Source organism: Meleagris gallopavo, chromosome 1 (genome assembly GCF_000146605.3).
Source record: "Meleagris gallopavo isolate NT-WF06-2002-E0010 breed Aviagen turkey brand Nicholas breeding stock chromosome 1, Turkey_5.1, whole genome shotgun sequence".
Lineage (NCBI taxonomy): Eukaryota > Metazoa > Chordata > Aves > Galliformes > Phasianidae > Meleagris > Meleagris gallopavo.
In genome coordinates, this window is record NC_015011.2 from 100061635 (window position 1) to 100085604 (window position 23970).

Here is a 23970-nt window from a genome sequence, read left to right on the forward strand (position 1 = left end):
AGAGGGGAAAAAAGAAAAAAAAAAAAAGAGAAGGAGTATCTTCTGGACAAATATTACTTCTAGTTTAGCAAGACAGAGAAGATTAAATACCCGCAGATCTGGGAAAGGAGAAAAGAGAGAAGAAACTAAGATGTTATCTTGACAGCACTCTTCTTCCAGCAATGTGGTAATCAGCAAGACCAAGCAGACAATGATTTTAGTGCTACAAAAGCAATTATCTCTCTGTGGCACTTGTCCAAACCACACGAACTCATCACAGACTAGATCAGACTTTCTCTAAAAGCCCACGTCTTCTATTATTATCAGTAAGATAGAAAGCTGTGTACCCTTGGCTAAAATGGGTTCTACGCTGTGGAAACAGAGACAAACAAATTGAACCAGGGAACCTTAAGGGCCCTTAAAGTTTAGCTGAAGAAAATACAAAAAATATGATCTGAAAGACTGACTGAGCTCTAACAGTGCATAGAAAAAATATAAAAATAACAATACGCTGTTGTGAAAGAAGGAATGAGAAAAGAAAGAAAGGTATGATGTGAATGAAACAGACTTTGGCAAAAAGACAATGTGAAGGACTCCTGGTGGAGTGAGATGGGAGGGAAGAGAGAGAGACAAGGAGATAGAAGATGAGATGAACAGGAAAAACTGACACATCACAAAAACTTCAGTAGTTTTCCACTTAGCTTTGTCTTCCTATCCCTAGTCTTTCACTTATCTGATTAGAACAGTTTTTAAGGATATCTGAGGAAGTTTGGCCATGTATATTGGCTTCGGTGGGACTTGGCCTCCCCATTCAGTTGCTGAAGCTCTCTCAAAAATTCTAGACCTTAGTGTCCCATGTATGAGTAATGGAAACACAGAAAGTATAACAGAAGAATCAAGAGTTCTTTTCTAATTAACAAAGTATTATCTGAAAACTGAAAAATTGTAGATGCCCTTGGTGAGAAGTAGAATTTCACTGTGGAAAAAATTGTAATCACTGGAAAAACAGATTACATTTGTCTGGAAAAGTTTTATTGCTGCATTATGGAAGTTTACCAAAAGTAGAATCAATCAGATTAAGCAAGCATTTTCACAATTAATATAGACTTCTTGTAGATAATTTTCTCTTTTAAGTTCTTCTGCATCTGCTCTCTTCTCATCAGGCTATGTCCATGACTCACACAGTTCCAGAAAACTTAAGATGTCAGTTCAATATGTAGACTACAATGACATGCTTTCTCCACAGTTCAGTGCAGTATCAGTATTTGTCTTGTTGTTGTCACAGCTTAAACATCTATAATTTGTACCACATAATAATTTTTTGTACCTCTGTTCGAGTTTGATATTTTCTCTATTGAGGTGAAGCAGATGAATAGGTGGACTCACACAAGAAGTTTCCAAGATACTTCAGAGTGGTTTTTTAATTCAGAAATGTCTGTAATGAGTCAATACAAGCTCAAAAGGTAAGAGATGATAAGTAGATTTTTTTCTATATTTGTCCTGAATTTGAAACTGTAGCAGTGGTGGCAACTGTTGAGTAAAATTGTGAAGTTGTAGATGATATTTCACTGTGAACTGCTTCAAGTCCCTAACAGAGATGAATTCTCTACCATCATTTTACCCTACTAAGTCCATCCTGGAGGTTAAATACTTTTTTAACAGCATTTGGACGAAGGGGGGTTCATTTTCAAGACTGAAAAGGAGACAAAATTTATCTTTCAACAACCTCAGAGGGTAGTAAATATCAGTGTCTTATTTTGCTTAACAGTAAGAATTATATGCTTTAGCACTCCTTTTGCTGGTATCTGACAGTGGTGACACAAGGATATTGGATGCTGGATTGACTTCTTGGAGGTGCAGTCTTTGTCAAAGCTCAAACCTCAATAGCAAGTAAAAAAAAAAAGAAAGAAAAGAAATAAAATTTAGTTTGTCGGGAGAGAAAATAGGCAAAGAGATGCAAGGATTACTTGCTTCAACCTCTACCCTCATTATCCTCTAAAAGACCTCATTGCACTTGCAAGTTCTGTAACTTACTTAAAAAAACTTGTTTCACAAATCCTTCTGTTGTTAACATTCATTTAAAGTTTCACAGTCCTTTTTTTTTTTTTAATATCTGTGCATTCTCTGTTATCCACATAAGCTTGCTAACAAATATTTTATGTTTCCATCACATTTCTAATTAAGCCTAAATTATGATGTAGAATCTCCTACTCTGGAGATACTCAAAGCCCATTCCTGTGCAACCTACTGTAGGGAACCTGCTTTAGCAGGGAGTTGGACTAGATGATCTCCAGATGTCCCTTCCAACCCCTACTAATCTGTGATTTCTTTGATTTAATCTTGCAAAAGCAACGGAGGCACCACTGTACCTGTGCGTAATTTTCTCTAGATTTGCTTCAACTAGGTCACGCTGTAAATAAGATATGCACCGAAACCTAAAGCAAGGCCAAACATGATGTGTTGAGTGAATCTCAGAGCTCTGCATGGGAACATGGAGCACTGAAGAAGGCAGAGTTGTTGCGACATCTAGAAGACACTGTGAGCAAGACAGTGATGGACTTCCAGATGAACAGTTAGAGAACTGTGGACTTTAGTACTCTTACAATGCAATATGACGTGAACATTTCGTGAGATCTGGAAGTACAGATGCTGCTTGTTATGTGCCAAGCACCTCTAAGGGAGCAAACTGTGAATAGTCACAATCTTCTTGTGTAAGAAAACCCATAGGTCAAGATAAAGACATGAAGATCATATACCAATCACCATCACTGGCAAAGCAGACACAACCTGGGGTAATTAGCTTAATTTATTGCCAATTAAAATAATGTTTTGTTAAAGACTCAAGTAATGAGAAACAAAAACAAAAAAGATGTTTACACATTTGGAGAAAACATATTTCTACCCCTCTTCCCATGTTTTGCAACATCCCAAATATCTCTCTAGCCTTCTTGTTACCAACTCAAGTTGCAATCGGTCCCTTCAGTAAGGCAAAGGGTGGCTCAGAAGGGGTTGTAGTCAAGGCATAGAGGTTTCTGTTTGCTCCTTCTTCCTAATCACACTTTTCCTCTGCTCCAGCCTGAGTTCACCATAATAAGCAGAAGCCATGTGAGTAATTAAAGCATAAATGAAGTAAAGGAGATGCAGGATATTCTGTCTGGAGAACAAACTTTGATTGTATGCATCACATAAATTTTATTCATAATTACAAATTAAAAAAAATGTGGATAATCTCTTTTACATCTATGTTAAAGAATGAAGTAATATACTTTAATTAAGAGAATTAGGAGGGGATTTTTTTTCTGCACATGCAGGGAATTCTTAATGGAAAAGTAATCAGTAGAAAGGTGATCAGCTCATTAAATCACAATCAGAATTACTTGGAATAGCAAAAATTCTTCCTATTAACAAGATGTCTATTTTTGAAGACAAAATTATAGAGGCTAGTAAATCTTGAGCGCATCATGCATTCTTCAAAGAAGTTTAAAGGAAAAGGATCTAACAGCTAGCAACAATTTGCAAAGTAGTACAGCCACAGTTAACTGTGTCAGATCCAAGAACCACTCAACAGAGCCATATTCCCACAGATACAGAAAAAGTCATTGAAAAAGAGAAATCTTTGGCAGAGTTTAACTACTTTAAAGTGGCAATATCCTGAAAATCTTGACTCAATTACTACCTTCTGCAGAAGCAGCTTAACTCAGTGCTTGTTAATATTTCCCTATGGATCTGAAAATGCAGTTTCTACATGTGTGTACTTATTCCTGACTGCAATCCAAAAGCTGAGCACTCCACACCTTATGATTCCTTAAAAATGCTTCATGCACACCAGCACGCTCAGATACATTAGAAGATGCAGTTGCTACTTACCCATTTATTTTATAATGGCAATGGTTATTCAAGTGCTCAGTGGTCAGAGCATTTGTGCAACAGAACATGGATTAAAGATCTGAATCTCTTTGAAGATTTCCAGGAGCCAGGAGAGCACTTTCATCACTGGGTAACAGACTGATGTTGTTCTGGGACATCCCACCCATCACATCCAAATCTCTGCAGAGATCTCACCAAAGCTCAGCACTCTAGTTAAGTTTGCCTTAGGAGAAAGAACACTCCTCTTCTCATGGCCCAAGAAATCTTTATTTCCTGTACTGAGGCAAAACAACAATAAAAGAAATAGACAGTTATTTCTGTAACTGTATTTCTAGGGAGACATCTGAATTATAATTCCCCCTAGGCAAGGAGAGGAACTAAACTGTATTTTCTTACGTACTGCATTTATGCTCTATTCATCAAGCAATTCTCCTGTGCGTGTAGTTTGTAACAACCTCATCAGGCATACCTTGAAGGAGAAAAAGTGAACAAAACTGCTCACTGATTTGGTAGAAAGAAAAAAAAGAGGTCTCAGAGGTTCAAGAGAGTTTCATAGAAAAACTTCATCTTAAGACTGAAATCTAAAGGCACGTGTGGGATTAGAGAGCCATCCAATTTCTCTGTGTCCAGGAATGGTGAGCAAGTAGATTTTTATTGGCTGGTTGTTTAGGATTTTGTGGTGAAATGCTTTGCTCATCCCACATGCCACAGATTGTCCAAGCATCGCACTAAATGTTTTTGTGTACTTTAAGAAATCCGTCACTTATGTGCCTAGGACACTTGTTGGTAAAGAGAGAAGTATCATAGACCATAGATCAAGCACCAGTGACTCTAGAAGGACACTTCAGTGTTTCCAGCACTATGATATTTCTTAAACTCTTGACACATGGGAATTAGATATTTCCAGGAACCCAAGAATTGCCTTACCCTATTGTTAATTTTTTTTTAAAAGAAGTTCTATACTCATTTCTTCAGACTAAGTAGACTCCTCAATGCTTATAAAACTTGATAAATATTGTATATAGATATTGCAGGCTTGCCTTTGATATTTGAGTTTCTAAGAAGACATTACTTTCTTTATTTTAATTTCAGATAAACCATATCCTGAAATTAAAAACTACAAAAGAAAGCTTGTTTCACAGGAAGACCAGAACAGGTCAAAAATTATTTTTGAGAGTGAATGAATGAGTGAAATTGTCGCATAATTTTCCAACTTAAAGCTTAGCTGATTTTGTTAGATTTCCTAGTATTTGCACTGCGGTCCAATAAAATGGAAGCATTAAGAGTCGTGGCATAGAAATTATTCATAAATTAAAAATTATGCAAAAGAAAAAAGGAAATTACACAGATGGTAAAAAATTTTGCTAAGACATTTTTATAGCTTTTTAAAAAACACAGAATTAACATCACTCCATAACAAATGCCTTGAAACCAACTTCCAAGACAAATGAAAAAAAATACTTTTAAGGTACTGCTATTTTGGTTCCCTCTCTCTGATTGTGCTATTTATTATTGCACGGTTCAGATGAAGGTCTTCAGAGAACATAAAGCCTCTGATATCCCTGTTTAAACCATCTCTGTATGTATAAAATCAATATCTAAATCACAAAAGGTTCCAGAAATAAGCAAATAAACTAATTATAGTACTTCAGCTCTAATTAGCACTAAATATTCTCCAAACACTACCATTATTTATCATTGTTGACCTAAGAGTACCCCCTTTAAGTTCAGGAGTTTGCCTTGAGTAGATTATGCAGAATTAGAGCCAAGTACAAAGGCTTTCATTCATTCTGCTTGCCATCTCCAGCTATAAAATACTAGGGGTTTTATGTCGTGCTGACTGGTACTTTTTAATGTTTAATCCCCACTATACCTTTGTATAAAATCGTAGGGTGATACTTAAGTTAGGTACTATATAATTGTAGTTAATTCTAAAGGGGAGAAATCAGTAGGCATTTTCATGAACCTAGGAGGACTAACGTAGCTGTGCAAGGAAGAATGTTTTATAAGGAAAATAATCGGCCACGGGAAAGCTAGGAGAGATGTTTTATCTCCCATAAACTGTCTTGGTATGCTACTTATATAAGAACAAATAACGGTGAGTGAAAGAGAGGCAAAAATAAATTGTACCATAGTATGGTAGGCATCTTCTTACTAGGGTTTTGACCCTCTTATCCTGTGATGTGTATAGATGGAGCTGCTGGGCACACAGGCAGTGTGACTGGCTCTACAGTCCTTAGGCCAGGGAGACAAAAGCACAAGTCCTGAAGCGGAAGGAAGATGGGAGCAAGCTTTTGGGAATAGCTGTATCAGGGCATTTCATTTAATTCCTCCAATCATAATCGTGTAATAGTGATCTCTAACCAGTTACTGCCAGGCAGCTTAGATATAAAATGCATCCAAATAAGAATTGTCCACATGTATAATGTTTTAGGCCCATTTTGCACTTCAGATAGAGTGCTGAACTGGAAAACGATGGAAGTTCATATTCTGCATCTGTATTTTTTTAGAAATTGAGGAATCAGGTGGGAGTTAGGGAAAGGTTCTGCACCAGTGGGCACAGCCCTGAACTGCAGAGTTCAAGGAGCATTTGGACTACACTCCAAGACATAGAGTTTGATTTCAGGTGGTTTTATGTAGAGCCCAGAGTTGGACTCACTGATCCTTGTGAGTTTATTACAACTTGGAATATTCCGTGATTATATGAATCCCAACTTTCTAGATAACAGCTAAGTATCTCAGACCCCAAGAATCTGAAGACAGGATTTTTCAGTGTTTACAGCTCTGCTCTAGTTAAAGCTAAAATTCTAGCGGTACTAGTAAATCCAGTGTGAGCTAGGGTCTCAGATCTTCCTAGATCCTTCCCCTACAGCTAGAAGTGAGGCAGTTTCTAGAGCCATAGGCACATTTTCTCCTTCTGCCTAAAAAGCTTCAAGAAATCAGAAATCTAACCTTTCATTTTAGAAAAATCCAAAGATGGAGCTTTCCAGAATCAAACCTTTTTTCACCCCTTTCCTTGCAGAGCAAATTCCAAATGCCTTGGTTTTGTGAAGCACAACACAAGCATTTCCAGCATATCACAATTTTCCCAGCACAGAAACACTGCATTATTACTGCATTATTATTTCCTGGAAACTCACTTTTAGATCAGATTCATTTTTCAGTTGAAATTAGCACACCTCTTTATAAATATACAGTTTTCTTATTCAATTGTGGAAAATGGAACACTAGTTATGGGTAGATATTCTGTGTCAAAAACAACACAACGTTTTTGAATACATTTCTTTTTTATTTAATCCAGAGCTTTTCTATTAACATTAACAAACAGTGTCCATTTAAATATAGTAAGAGAGAATGGACACTGTCAGTGCGCGAATAGTCAGCAAGTCTTACAAAATGCAGAAGCCCTGAGGGAAATTTGTGTTCTAAATGAGCCACTGTGCGATTGAAAGTGACACATCAGGGAAGCATATTCCATTCCATTTAAATTATTGCCTTTCTTTAGGCTCTTGTGTTGTTTATGATGGATTGTATTATGTTTGCCAGAGATTCTGTGTTTTCATTGTTAGCAAGTGTACATCTGCTGCTTCAGCACTACAAGGTACTAGCTTCAATTAGTGTAATATTCTCATTAAATTAAGATGTTTATAATGTCTACTATGCAGATATAGCAGAGGAAGAGCATAACATAGGTCAGTTTAAGTATCTCCATTAAATCAAAGGTATGGCCTTTTAAAATACAAACAGTGCTTTTATTAATAATATTAAACATGTCAAAGCCCCATGTGTCTGATTATAATAGAGCTTGGGTACCAGGGATACAGTAGAATGTATGTAATCTGCCAAATATGATACCAATCTGCCATTAAAAAAGAGCTAATACCTTGAAAAAACGCAGACCCCATCTTCCCAGTTTGGAAAATACTAGCATTTTTTGCAATATTAGTCTTGAGCAGCACTTAGGGGAAATTAAGCACAGTTATGCCTTGCACGTTTGGGCTTGTGTTTATGGAAGGTCTTTCTCTGCTGTTTTATTCCATGTCTTTGCTAGATTTCACCCACACGTAGATCTTCCCTCCAAATTCACTGACTGTGAAATTCCACGTTCTGATTTAGTAAGTAAGAAAAATTGCTTATATGAGAGCTATAAGTGAGCTCGCTTTATAGAAATTGTTCTTTGAAGTCAGCACATTGAAACCTCAAACACTGAATGGCTGTTACAGAGGCATCAAAACTGTTTGTCTAATTTAGACCCCTGGTGGAAAAGTTCTAATTCTCTCACCTTCCAGAAATGACGTTGAATATACACACAGACACATATTTCAGAATAATATCTCAAGCTTGAGTATAATCATTTATAATGATCTTTCCCTGTGGAAAACTTACTGCAATCTTCGGTGGAAAAAAATCCTGAACTAATAAATGCATTAGTGTCAGTATCATTAGTAGTACTAACATAGTCACCACAGTTGGCAGTACACAGGTTGCATGTACATTTGCAGTTCACTGAGCTGTATTAGCAAAGGAAACATGCAGACAAACTGCAAGCAAAACTACACTTAGGATGAGAGCATTGCCCAAAGTTTATATTTTATGCACTTTAAACTGACAGGAGTAAGTTCGGAAAAGGGATAACCATATCCAGTTTTCTGTTTGACCAGACAACGATAAGAGGTTATATACTTACTTTCCTAGTAATGTTTTTAAAATCTTTTTAAGCTAAAAGCATAAATAAGTATATTTATTAATCATATTGTCATATCACCATCCCACATTTAGCTAAGAAATATCTGACTGCAAGGTTGTTATTGTAAGAGCTCAAGTATTCATGAATGTTTCATCAGCATGGCATTTTGATCCTATTTTCATTTTTGGATGCTTAATATTATAATCTGAAAGAGCAAAATTAATCTCTAGCATAATGTTATTGTGAACTGATTGGAGTCACAGTAGGAAATAATTTTGCCCCTAATAATTTCTGAAGGCCATTAATTATCTGATCTAATTTGCTAAACATCATTTAAAGTGGTTCAAAAAGAGAATGATTTTAAGTAGAGAGTATCAATTGTCTTTATTTACAACATATTCAAGGTGCATGACAATTTCAAATATTTATTAAATAAAAAATTAACAAATCAGCTCAATTAAAATAAAGATGAAGATAAACTTCCATTCATAGATTGTAAGCAACTCAGTGATTTCTATTCACAGAAGGGAAAAGGAATTAATATTGCTGGAGCTCAGCTTGGAGGTGCCTCATAGAAAACTGGTTTCTAACGTAGCTAAAAAAAAAATTGATGAGGACTCTCTAAACACCCATCAAAATCATGGGAATTATCATTTTCCACATGTAACCATCAGTATTTCATTAGTCTTCAGAGAACACAGTGGGTTACTCCAAGATCAAAAAGCTTAATGTCCCTTTAAAAGCACTGACTAAAACAAGAAAAATACTTATATCACATCAGAACTCAATCTAAGCAACTGGGTCTGCACAGCCAAGTGTCTAAATAAATGCTTTCAAATTTAGCTGGATTCTGTTAGAAATAATTTGACTTCCTTGCAGTCACAGCAATTCTAGTTTTATTCTCTCTCCTTATCCCTAAATAATACTACCTCTAATTACGCTATTGGAAGAAATAGTAACCGTCACATAATGATTCTGTGATCTAGGATCTCTAAAAATCAGAGATTCAGTCAAGAAGAAGAAACCTCTAGAAATTTCTCTCTTTAGATTTAACCATTCATGATGGGTATTAAGCATCTTACGCACTCATCAGTGCCTAATGTACTCAAGAGCATATTTAGCATGAACAGATCATATCACAGAAATCTTTTTTTTACAGAAAAACACAGAAACTGTGCTGTGAATATATTGATTTTGTCTCCACCACTACTTCAAGAAAATAGTGAAGAAGCCAGTGATCTGTTTTCCTAAGGCTGATGAGGGCAGGAAGAATCAAGAATGCCAGCATTGCTACTGAAGAGCTGCTAGGATATATTCTCATCCAAGATTCGACAAAATTAAATGTTAAAGCCTTCTTCCAAAAGGCAGTAACAGCAGAATTACAAAGAAGCAGCCTACACCGTGTCCTCTAACATACTCAGGAGCTCAAGAGCTAAAATGATGAAAGCTCATAATCTAGTTCTGTAACACGTGTGAAAAGACATGAATGTGCGTGGAACACGCACAATAGCAGGCATTTATCAGTGGGTTATGTGAAGCTCATTAACTACTGTGCAAGTCCTGCAAGTTTTGCACAATATGGTTTCCTAGCAAAGCCAGCTGCTCTGACCTGTCTCACCTTGACTGAGCTCGTGAAGATTTCTACAAGAATAAAGAAAAGGAAAACACTACAAAAGCTTCAGAATACTTACTAGATGAAAGTAAATTACATTCAGACTGTTGCAATCAGCAATCAGACTCCCAGACCTTCAGCTTTGGTGAAACATGTCTAAAAGATGATGTACTTATTTCAGTAACAGTGTAATGGTAGCCAGACAATGGCAAAAGAGGTAATTTTCAGACAAGGTGCTAAATTTTCTGCAAGGACTGGAAAATTTACAGGGAGATGCCACAGTTGCTTGAGTACCTTGTTTATAGCTTAATGCCTTATAAATTTCTTCAGAATTTAAGTTTTGTGTTTTAAACAGACTTAAAAGTATTTTATATTAATGTGTTTGGTAGTTTTTACCTTAGATTAGTTATACGTACTCTTGAGCCCTACTCCATTGCACTGGAAAGGGAAAGTGTGTTGTTTGGTTTGTGGTGGTTTTTTTCACGCTCCTTGGTCATGAAATCTTTTCTTATTTTAGACACTTTCTTCAGAAGTTATCATAACAAAAAGTTTTGTTTAAGAGACAGAAAGTTATGATAAGTGATACATTTCTGCTCTTTTGAATACACATATAACAGATTCACACTGCATACACATTTTGGAGAAATGTTTACCTCCATAAGAAAATGGTTCATTTTCTTCTGTGCCTTCTAAAGTCTTTGATATCATTAAATCATAAATCATACAGTCTATCTAAATATTGGAAATATTTTCCAAGACTAGATAAAATCCATCAGACAACAGCTAGTTACAAACACACACAACATCCACACCAAGCATCCATATGATCTCCAAATGGGATCACATCATGCGCAAGGTGAGTGCTGCTTACTTTGAAGATTAATATCTCTGTGGTCTCTCTATCCTGAAAATTCTTTTACCATGAAAAGAATCAAAGCAGGTTGGAAATTTCCATTGCTTTTTCAGAACTGTCAGCCACAATCCCTTGCTCTAAAACGCCATTAGATGAGAATAGATTACTGGGCAAGAGATAGTCAGGATAATGTACCCTGGCCTTTTAAGAGTCCAGCATAAAAATCAGTGACAGATGCATTTTACAGCTTTTCAGAGAATGAATCAGCTTACCTATTGCCTCGACTCTATAGAGCAACAACAACTTACTGGTTTTCTTCATCAGTCTTATGCCTTGTTACAGAGTCATGTAATTTACCACAACTATTCCTCTGTCTTGTTTTAGGGCCCACATAAACTCAGTGCAAGGCATAGATAAGACGCCTAGGTTTGTCCTTGGAAGGCCTAGACAGATTTTGATGTTTATTCTTTCCTTCTTAGAGTTCTGACTACAATTAATTGTAATAATGGATACCTTTAACATGACTCATCTTCATTTTTTTTACATATTTTTCATTATTTGAGCCTAGATACTTTCAAGGTGCTTTAAAAGCGCTTCTGTAAAAAAAAGTCACTTCATGAAGAACACCCAGGTTTCAAGCAAGATGCAGATAGCTGATATTTCTAAGCAACTAATTCAGTCAGACTCCACAGGGGTCTGAAAATGAGCATCTGAAATAACAGTGGCATATGAGGCTCTTGAAGTAACATTTTCTTTATAATGTCATTGCCTTATTCCTCTGTGAGCAGAAATAAAAAGAAAGCAATGTCACATTTTGAAAGATTTTATTATATTGCATTAGCAACTACCCCTTTAATTTAGCATTTTTCATTTAAATTGTTAATATTGATTTTTTAAATGTACAACCCAGTGCAAAAGTCACTTGTGGAAGGCTTTGTTCATAATTGCAGTGACTTCTATATTGTACTAGAGAAGATGAATATTGATGTCACTACATCAAGAATTTATAATGTAATAAAGCACTGTGCAGTACAGCTCAGAACTGTCATTGTTCACCAGCCTCACTCAGTTTGCATAATGCCTTTTAGAACAGTTAGGTGATTTTCTTACTAAGAAATGGTATTTTTGCAAGGGCACCATCCGTCTACAAGTTCATGTATTTTTTCTTACGTCACATCAGAACAGGGACATGAGCAATTTTCTGCATAATTAATTTTAGCTCTGGAGCGTATTATAGACTGGCACACAGCAAAATACACAGGGAATCATGTGGAAACAGCTATTAAGCAATATGACTCAGGGATGCTCTTCATACTTTCTGGGGGGCCACAATAGATAATTGTTATTTAATTACAATATTCAATTTTGAGACAAATATCTGTACAGAAGTGAATGTTAAGAACATTACTGTCTTTGTATAGCAGCAAGTAAATAACACTTAAGTGGAACATCCCAAATTATGTGTATTATTTACAACAGTAGCAAATTAGGTCACTATGAGCAATTTGTACTATACTTCAGGTATATTGTCACCACTTCTCAATTTATTACTGCTGATTTCAAGGGCTGCGTCAGCTCTATCTTGCTACAGTCACACTGAGAGCACTCTCAGAGTTGCATGTCTGACTGCCCACGTCATCTGCTTTCTGACATGCTATGTGAATTTCCATGGGACACTCCAGCCACAGTGAGAGGGAAGGGGCCTTACAGCTCTTTCGAAGGTATGCACAACTACACTGTCAGAATGACTGCTCTGAACTAACGCTTAAAATGTAAAAAACATTTACATCAGAACATTACATTTCAAATGAATCACAGCATCATTAATATTACTGCCAAGGGTTTTAGGTTACTGAAGCTTCCAAGACTATGAATTTTCATTGTTTTCAATGCAGAGTTTTGTGGGACAGATTGAGGTAATGACAATTTCTTCACTGCTGAAGAAATTCATACTTTGGTCCTACTGTACTCCAGACTAATGCAGTGATACTATTTCCCAACCAAACTAAATATTTTGTTCTCTTAAATATGCTTCATGGATATTGTATGCCATACATCCTATGTTTTCCTAACAAGGAAAATGCATGCTTCTCAACATCAATGGTAAGATCTTGTTTCTCTGTAATCTGCTTTACTTGAAAAAGTATGCCAATTCATGTAATGATTTATATCAACAATTCTTTTTATTACATAATTACTGCTCATCATTATCATGATTGAGTTCAGCTAATCACTGAAATCTATTTTCTACTTTTTCAGTGAAAGTTAGAGGGTAAACTGGTTTGTTATGTCACCCTGATATTTATTGCTAATAATACAGACTGGAAGGTTATGCAGATAATGAAAGAAGTGTTCTGATGAATATGTAGCAAAAGCATTTTTTGCATTTGCTTTGCAATTTAAGCAGCAAAGGTAAAATAAATGAGTTGCTGTCTAATATTTAGTTGTAACTGCAAAGATCGTTCATATAGATTTTGTTTACTTAGCAAACAGGCTAATTTTCTTAATAGTGTGTCAAGAAATCTTTTATCTTTTTTTGAAAAGGTAAGGCATAAATAAAACTGTAGCTTCTATTACCCATCAGTACATTTTTATGTGAACAGATTCTTAATTGCAAATAACCAAGTATTTGTTTTCTTTGGAAAAAAAATAAAATTACTTTAGAGATTATTTAAAAATTAACAATGCCACTGTTGGCTGAAACAGTCTGTCTCTTCACCATAATCATTGCTTACTCATTTACAATAGTGATGGCATTTTAACTACATTACGGTCCGGTTCTGCCAGACTATTTTCCCAGGGCAATACAATGGGGATGCTCAGTTCAGAGGATGTGTGGAGGCTAGACTGGAAGAGTGCTGTCCTTCCATATGAAGAGTGCAATCTTTCTTCATATGGAAAAAAATGTTAAGGAGAAAGTAAGTGCTGTGAGAAAGCAGTGACTAGATGGGACAGGTTACAGGATGATCTACTTTTTCTCAAAATTTTCTCCAGTTGTAAGACACTACAGTTGGCATTGCCTTCTTCAAGTTCCATAAAATGTTTGAATTTTGTCTCACCAAGCATCTTATTATTTTCACAAATACTTTCATCTGATTTCATGTGCAAAGATGATAGAAAAATATTTTGTCTTTGGCACAGAAGTACCAAGAATAGAAAATTAAGTGTACAGAATGTATAGAGAAGAGGTTGTATTTTGTAGTTACTTCTCTATGTTCTGTCAAATGTCAGAAAAAGACTGTCATCTTTCAAAAAACTTAATTCAAATAAATGTATATATTGCAATTCTAAACTCTTATCAAAGCATGATATAATAAAGTATGCAGAGGGGAGGACCTTACAGAACAATGCCTGTACATTATCCTATTCAGTGATGGAAATAATTCCATTCTACAGTTAATGGTATATAATTCTTGTATGTATTTTGAGATTATGACTACACTGCAGGCAATAACACTATACACTATCTCTTTCTTCCTCCAGATGATTAGTAAAAAACAAATGTTCACAGATATTCTTGCTTCTAATTGGATTCTTTCTAGGCCACTTACAGAGAAAATCACAATTGCTGATGCCTGCAGCAACCACACTGAATACTTTTGGAAGTTCAGTCAAGAGCCAAGTGATACAATGGGTGTCACAAACAGGAGCCTTCTTTTTATAAAGGCAAAAAAGGCCAATCCTCCAATTTCCAAATCGTTTGTGCTTTCAAAATGCTTAAGAGAGGATCAGGTCTTGAGAGGAGAACAGAAGGGAAGAGGGGAAAATTTGCCTTTTCTTTTGCAGTTATCTATGTATGGGCTGTAAAATAAAAATAAAAATAAATAAATGCAATAATACAAATTATAGATGATCACATGCAATACTTACAGTAAATAATACATAATTATAACAGACAATGAGTATAAAATGGATTTGAATGGCACACAAAATATATTGCTGAAGCAAGTCCAGTACCACACAGTGAAAAGGCTCTAAAATCAAAAGTTCTTTGATAGCATGATGTTGTTTGAACAGCTAAAATGGATTATGGTTCCACTGGGTAGTTGTGTACTTTATCATCTTACATTGAATTAAAGAAAATAAAAAAATTTTATTATTTTTAAATAATAAAAAATTTTCCATTTTACAAAGAAATATAAAGCTGTGGATTTGTATTAGAACAGATTTTATTCCTGCCAAGAGATAACTAGATTGCTAGATAGATATTAGCAGACAACTACACAAATATTTTGTACATGCATGTCTGTTTGAAGTGCAAGAAAACCACAAAAAAGGCTACACCAAGAAGCATCCAAAAGTTTATAAATGTGAAAATTAAGATTTTCTGTTAACCTTGTATCTTATGGTTTGTTTGCCATGGCGAATGATTCTATTTGTAGGTTTTCAGCCCCCTTCTTGATACAGCTTTCTCAGATGGTTCAAGTTAATACAATCACCTAATTTGCAAACTGTTGAGGACTAATCTGAGCTAGATCACAGGGACTCAGAAATATAAACAAACTAAATTTTATTGATCCTCCCAAAGAGAAATATGAAGAAGGGGGATGAAGGGATAGGCAAATGGTTTGGGGAAAAGACAAGGCAGGAGATATTTTACATTCCATTTTTCCAGATCCTTCAGTACTATTCCTTGGGGAATGCTTCTAGAAAGAAGATACCTCCTTCCCATCCAGCAGCAGAAACTATAAACCTTATGAACCTATACAGTCACTAAGTAGAAGTGGTTGTAGGCAGCCTTGCTTACAAGGCAAGGTCTTCCTGTATGTATTCGGACCAGCATGTGCATTCTGAGATTTTCTCAGTTAAAATTTCATCAGTTATGTGCTTAATAAAAAAGAAAGAAAGAAAAAAAAAAAAGAAATAAGCTAACGTCCTGATTTAAAAACAGGTCTCACAAGAATTTTTTCTTCCAAACATGGAAGAACTGGTTCTTTTCAGTGAAACATTTAGGACTCTTTTATAAGGGCAACTGTACTTTCCCCCCTATTTACATTCTGGGAAATGACCTAACCATGTAGCTGTATCTCTTACAGAAATAAAAATTGACACCCAGCATGGGCATTTTCACCCAGAACATTTTAAGCCATAAAATCTTCTAAGAAACTGAAAACAGGATCTTAAGAAAGTCAGACCTTAAATGCAGACCCTGCCTACACATACCATTTGCCAAAAGGAAAGAAAAATTATACTTCCTCTCACATTCATAGCCTGCACTAAGGTACTCTATTTCTGCATATAAAATGAGTTTCACCCACTGAGAATAAAACCTCCTGTGAAATCTGCTCTGGCCACTGCAATTGAGACTAATGTCCTCAGCATCCAAGGCAGATAAGCTCCTTTAGGCTACTTGTACAGACACTTCCTACCTTGACTCTGTCATTCCATCCTTGCAAATGCCTCGTGCTTTTTTCCCATTTTTTTAAAGCACTGTAACATATTCTCTTCTTCATGCCCCTCTAAAATTAATCTCCTTTGTCATCCTAACACAAAAAAACACTGTCATATTTCCTCCTCTAAGCACATTTTCCCTCCACTTCAGTTTTTGTTCTTCTCTTCATCTTCATGAGTTAATTTTTTTGTACAGTCAATGGCAAGACGATGGACACATGCTGTTCTTCCCAAAGGACCTCAGTCTCACACAGTGAACAGAGCAGAAAAAAAGGAATCGTCCAAAACTGCAGAAAAAAGTCATCTCAACTTATGCAGCCCCAGAGAGCCTCTGCTCAATTTACTCTGTGGGGTGTTGTATGTCTCCACCTATATAGAACGCTACTTAACCCTGTGAAATACTTAGAGCAGGATCAGGCAAGAAAACTCACAAAACAAACTGCCAATTAACAGAGTTCTGCTAAATGCTTGGAAATTGATCATCCTCTAAACTTATTGTATGGTCAAATTTGAGCCCACTTCCTAATGGTGGTAAAAACTGCTGGTCCCAACAGGTCCTCTTCCGAATTTCAACCCTTCTTCAAAGCACGAATACACTGTCTCTGCTCTATATCTAGATAATAATCTGATAACATTGGATCTGGTATACATTCCTACAGTAGCACAAAAATTACAGTATTCTCTTATTAACTTGGTTAAAGAGCTGTTTGCATTTGAAGTTTGAGGGTTTCGTTTCTTTTTCAGAATTCTAATGTGAAGAATAAATTGGGAGAGTATTACCAATCCATTAGTACCTTTTAACGTTATGAACTTGATCAAAAAAGAAAAAAATCATTTCCTAAACAGCTGAAAATATAGTGGAGATACATTTATTTTCTAAATAAGGAAATGATTATGGAGCTGGATGTTAAAAGTGGTTCATTCTTCCACTAATACAACACTTCAAATTTAATGTTGCTACTGCATTTGCTCTGGATTTTGGCATACATAATAAGAGACCTAAAACCTTTTAAGTGACTTGCTGTTGAACTGAATTGGCTTTTAAAACCATCAAAACTATGTAAATTGCAATGCAGTACAAGAAAAGTAGAAAAAATAGAATCAAAATGCTATGAAAATAAACTGGTGTGTGGTGCTCCTGCCATCTTGTGGCTCTTCTGCACACAGAATCCTATGAACATTAAATCATTCCTTTATATATTTCAACTGTTTTACTGTCAGTTCTCCTTGTGCCTACCTGTGGCTTTCAATAACAGTCATACACACATTAACTGTTCATTCGCCTAGCCAAGTGTTGAAATAAAAGCATTGTGAACTACAACAAAGTATCTAGAAAGAGAAAGACATTTTGTTTGTAGACATCTTTTACCCTCCTCTGGCCATGTTTCCCAAGACAAAATAAAGAAAGAAAAAAAAAAATGCATTTTATTACCTATATAAAGATATATGTATAATAAATACAGGAACATATTGATACATAAGTGTATTTAATATATATTTCTCCTGGAAATACATATGCATGCACGCGCACAAAAAAAGGCACCCTTTAAAATGTATGCATTTAAATATCCATATTTTCTTTATTGGACCTTCAGTTGACAAGAGACAAAGTACATGATCAGCATTTTTTATTTCACTTTCACCTCTTCCTAAAGTAGTCAAAGCATGATTTTTTTCTCCACAACTGCATCTTCCATGAGTTACCACATCAATTCAATCTGATCTGAATATAAAACATTGATCTCAGGTCAGCAGTCATGTTTCTAGTCAGGTAGATTCAGTATGAAATGAAATATTAAGCTCCAGTTTTCCCAACTGGAAAGCAAAACATTGCAGCAGAATTTAAACTTAAAGCACTGAGTTTAACTTAAGATTTCAATTTTGCACTCTGTTTTGTTCTGTACATTGTGGCTAAACACGGTTTGCCATAGAAACTCGTAATCAGATCTCGTCAAAAGCTACTAGCCATCCTGTGAGTATGAACAGAAACTCTTGACTTTCTTAATTTCACCCTTGGATCCCAACCACAGGAACTGGCAACGTTTCTCTGTCTTAAGAACTTCAAGCTTGGCCATACAAGAACAAGGCTTACAGAGTTCATCTAACACCACTGCTATAGTGCTAACACCTCCTCCCCAGAACAGAAAGAAATTAGGAAAAGAACAATAGGCAGTCACGTTCTTGGGGCCCCAAGATGCCTTCTTGAAAAGAGGACCTGAAATGGGATTTAAATACATCGTACTGTGCAAGAACTATATGCTATTTCTGCTGGAGAGAAGTAAAGGATTTGCCCTTATATCCTGGCCATATTGTATGACAATTATTACTTGCATTATTAAATATGCTTAATTTTTGTGTGGAGGGACTATCATATTAGAGCATATTAGAGCTACGTCACATATCTGTGCAGCTCTCTTTTTTCCAGTGTGTTAGGAAAACTAACAGTCATATACATTATTTGGAGAGAAAAGATTGAATCAGAGTCTTTAGGGCAATAAAACAGTTAATACCATCCAAGAAATTATACAATAAAAAAGAAATTTCAGCTGTTTGCTGAGATAAAGTTTCAGATTCATTGAGAATGGTTGAGTGCCAACTGACACAAGTAGTCAACAGCTGTGTGAAGTTCTCACGGGTAGCTGGGATAAAAGGTTACAATGGAAATTGAGGAACCTCATTTACAGGAAGGAGAGGAAGGAGGATCTAGTGAGCAACAGGTGGTGAGCTGCATCTCTGTGCCTGGGAAGGTCACAGAACAGATCCTCCTGGAAGATATTTAAAGGCACACGAGGGATGAGTGGGTGATCCAAGACAGCCAGCATAGCTTCAACAAAGATATTGTCTGACCGATCTGCTGGCCTTCTATGCTGGAGGGACAGCATCACTGGACAGAGGAAGAGCCACTGGTGTAATTTACCTGGACTTCTGCAAGGCCCTTGACATGGTCCCTCACCACATCCTTATCTCTGAATTGCAAGGATACAGATTTGAAAAGAGGTCTATTCAGTGGATAAAGAATTGGTTGAAAGGTCACAGACAAAGGGTTGTGGTCAATGGTTCTGTGTCCAGGTGAAGGTCAGTAATGAACAGTGCTCCCCAGGGTCAGTCTTGTGACCGGTACTCTTTAACGTCTTTATCAATGACATAGACAATGGAACTGTGTGCACCCTCAGCAAGTCTGCTGATGACCCCAAATAGAGCATTGCGGTAGGTACAGCAGAAGGAAGAGAAGCCATCCACAGGAACCTCAATAAACTTGAAAGGTGGATCCTTGAGAGCCCAATGAGGTGCAACAAAGTGCAAGGTTTTGCACTTGGGTTGGGGTAATCCCAGACGTATACAAACTGGGAGAACTCCATGAGGGTCGCCCCATTGAGGAGGACTTTGGGGTTCTGGTTGATGAAAAACTTAGCATGAGCCAGCAATGTGCATTCATAGCACAGACCACTGGGTTCCCTCAGAAAAGGGATGACCAGCAGGATGAGGGAAATAATTGTCCCTCTCTACTCCATCGTCATGAGAACCTATCTGGAGTACTGCGTCCAAGTCTGGGACCCCCAACTAAGGAAAGATCTTTTAGAGAGGGTCCAGAGGAGGGCCATGGAGGGAGATGATCAAAGGCCTGGAGCACCTCTCCTACGAAGACAGGTTGAAGGAACTGGGCTTGTTCAGCCTCAAAAAGAGAAGGCTGTGGAGAGACCTCATTGCAGCCTTCCAATATTTAAAGAGAGTTTATAAACATGAGGAAAATCAACCTTTTACATGGATAGATAGTGATAGGACAAGGGAGAATGGTTTTAAAGTAAAGGAAGGGAGATTTAGATTAGATGTCAGGAGAGATATTTTTTACTAAGAGAGTGATGAGGTGCTGGAACAGATTTCCCAGAGGGATTGTGGATGCTCCATCTCTGTTGGACAGGGGCCTGGACAATCCAATCCAGTACTTCATCTAGTGGCTGGCAACCCTGCCTGGGGCAGTGTTGGAACTTGATGATCCTTGAGGTCCCTTTCAATCCAAGCCATTCTAATATTTTGTGATTCTATGATTGTGTGAATCAGTTTAATTCCTTGACTGTATGAGGGTGTTCTACCATCAGTTAAACCAGTCCCAGCACTGGGATAGTACAGACATAACTGACTGGAATGTACAGATGAGAGAATCTCAGTCCACTGGCAGTGAAACAAAACAGCTGTCTAGGACTGGAAACATTCCTCATTTTTTAAGAAACACTATGAAGTAAATAGTAAATTGAAGATCTAACTACTAACATAGAAAAAAAGCAACTGACGCGTGGTATAAGTATGCGAAAATGTTCAGTATGTGAATGCTTCTCATTTTAGTCGTCTAAAGTTCTGTCATGAACAGATAAGCATGTTCTGTACATTCATAATTCTCAGAATCATCACTGGGTATATGTGAAAAATACTGGTGAGTTTAATCTAAAGATTTTTCTTCCCAAATTAAAAGACTTTTTTTTTTCTTTTTTCTTTTTTTTTTTCCAAAACTGTAGTTATACAGCTTGTAAAATACCTCTGGGCGTCATCTAGTCTATTCCCCTACTCAAAGCAAGGTGAACTTTGAGCAGCTGGCTTATCTAATTTATTAATATCTCCAATAATGAAGATTCCACAACTGCTTTTGGCCACCTCCTCAAGTATATGAACAACCTTATTATAGGAAAGAAAAAACCAAATATCTGTGTTGCTATTTTTGTCATTTAGCTCTCATCCCTTCACTGTTCAGCTGCTAGAAGAGTCTGGCTCCATACTCATTACATGTTCTCATTAAGAAAGGCAGCAATAAAATCCCCCATTTTTCCAGCCTTCTTCTCTCAACAAAGAACAAACTCAGTTCTCAGCCTCCAATCATATACCATGCACTGTACTTCTCATTATCTCAGCTGCCCTTCACTAAGCTTTCATGAGTATATCTATGTCTTTCTTGTATTGAGGAAGCCCAAGACTGGTCAGAGCAGTCAGGCACAAACATTGATCAGAGGGGGATAGTGCTAGTTACTTGACTCAACCTGCTTCATTTTTGCTAATGAAGTCTAGGCTGCCCTTTTTCCTGCAGGTGCACACTCCAGTTCATCTTGTCTTTCTCTGAACTCCTTTCTTATCATTCAGGCCTCAGCCTGCTTGCCAGCACGGTGTTACTGTGGCCCAGGTCACTGAATGTGCTTTTGTTGAAATTCAGGAGGACCATCAGTCCATTTGCCCATCTGTCAAGGACCCATCTTGACCCAGTTTTCCATCTACCTGTTAGTCTACCAATCCGTACTTCCCCAGTTTTGCTGTAAGGATATGATAGTGTTTGGTGCATAATGACCCTGAAGATGGGGTATGAGACTGTAAACATTTGTGCAGCTTTTACATACTTCGTATATGCTGAAGAAAAAAACAACCGATGATTTGTTGAAGAAAGGTGCAGTTTTAAAATTAGTCATTGCTCAAAAATACATGGTTAATATCCCATATCTTTGATATCTAAGGAATATTTTAGTCAAAGTATTTCATTCAAAATATTCAATATGTAATAATAAGGTCAAGTGAAGGTGAGAGTTTTCAGGTACCCTGAGAAAGACTGATAACAATTTTTCCATTATAGGGTCTGTTCCAGTCACTCATCTTTCAGAAGATATTTTTCTAACTGAAATTTGTCTCCCTTATGCCTATTCAAATTTTTTTTTGCAGAAAATCTGAATAATTTCAAGTGTGAATTCAGTAAAAAACTTCTTCAGTTATAAGAAAATAGTAACTCTCTACCTTTATCTGAATCAGTGTAGTACCCAAAATGCTGCAAGAAAAAGTTAAACCCAGAGTAAATGCATTCTCCAGATAAGCTGGAACTGGATGGACTATGATAATTGATCACTGAATAACCGAATAAGGCATTGACAGTGTTAGATCCCAAGCTCCAATATATTTTATTAGTAGAAGACCAGACCTAATTGCCTGAAGTCTGAATATATGTTTTTATCCATGTTGCAATAGAGTGCACCAGAATTACGCCCACACATGAAGATATATCAACACCAAAAACTCATGGAGCTAAGTATCTCTGCCTCAGAGAACTAGCACCTAGGAACAAGGCAAAAGACAGGACAAAGAAGTATTAAATACTTCCTAACACCAATAAATGGAAAAAAAAATCCAAATTGAATAGCATATATTAAAACTGATCAGGTTCCCCATCAGGGAATCAAATTACCAATGAGATTTCTCTGGTATTAGAGAATACATGTGAAATACATGCAAATAAAGGTTTTCATTCCACCTCACTGCCAGTCTACACAGAGAATGAGTAGCATTATTATCTGTACCTTTATCTCAAATGCCAGAAATGTGAATTATTGATTTAAAGATAGCAACCCTGCTGATAATTATGTGTTGTGGTATAGCCGAATTTCCTTTTTTTTCTTTTTGCCCTCTTTGTCTTTTAAGACCTTGAAGCTTATGCATAAATGCATATTTTTATGTGATTACTACAAAATTAATCACACTAAAATTGAGTAATGAGAAGAGTAAAGTTGTTCACCTTAATTCCACACCCCTGCTTGAGTGCTTTGTAACAGTCTTAATTATATCAGCACATGCTATAAGGATTTCTGCCTCTCTCAGCACACAGCATGAATTATCGCTGAGAACAACCCAGTGATTTGCACTGACAGAACTTGTAATACCTTTATTTCATTTGTCACTGACACTGGAAGGTGTAAAGGTGTAAACTGAAATAAGAGCCAAGATGGCCTTCTAAATAAAACAGGTGAAGCCCACCCCCACCACATTACATTTTATCGCTGCCTGTGTCACACAGACTCTCATCAGCTAAGCAGAAAAGCTTTTAAAATATTTTCTAGAGTGACTATTGATTATGAGTTTCTCATTAAATGTTTGGTTTAAGATTCTGCTTTGGGGTCAAAACCAAAAGCTCACAGAGGAAACTGAATTCAGTAAAAGTTATAACTTCAGCCCAAAAATTGCTAATAGTAAGTGTCTGGTAAAAATTAAGCTGCAGGCATCTTGAAGTAGACATGTAAGACTGATAGATATCGTATAGGTAAATTCTTCTGTGCCTTCGTCTCCTCTTTGTATTAAGAAATGTCTTACACCTGTAAAGTTGCAATATAAGTAAATAAATTTATTACTGTGGAATAATCAATGTCATATGAAATAGCATTCCATATTCAAGGAGGGACAATTAAAATAAACGTGGTATTGAACCACACAATTATATTAATACAATACCATAATTAGCTTCTCACTGAGTATGAATGAGTTTGGAAAAATTGAAAATAAAACAAATACCTCAAAGAATCATAGAATCACAGAATCACAAGGTTGGAAAGGACCTACAAGATCATCTAGTCCAACCTTCCTCCCATTACCACTGCTACCACAGGCCACTAAACCATATCTTGTAGCTCCTCATCCAGATGCCTCTTGAACACTGCCACAGATGGCAACTCCACCACCACCCTGGGCAGCCATTCCAGTGCCTGATCACTCTCTGAGAGAAAAAGTTTTTCCTTATGTTTAAAGAAAATATGCACAAGGATCTTAAGTGGTAAGTTTGCATAT

General features: G+C 36.5%; 1 long non-coding RNA gene across 1 annotated transcript in view; it reads right to left on the reverse strand.

Annotated features, from left to right (window-relative positions):
* Window positions 1-1008: 1008 nt before the first annotated feature.
* LOC104914020 overlaps window positions 1009-23970 on the reverse strand; it is a 28613-nt gene continuing 5651 nt past the window's right edge. The window contains exons 3-4 of the long non-coding RNA XR_002119790.2: window positions 3847-4124; window positions 1009-1858 (exon numbers count right to left, since the gene is read on the reverse strand). This is a non-coding gene — a long non-coding RNA (uncharacterized LOC104914020). The remainder of the gene's footprint in view (window positions 1859-3846; window positions 4125-23970) is intronic.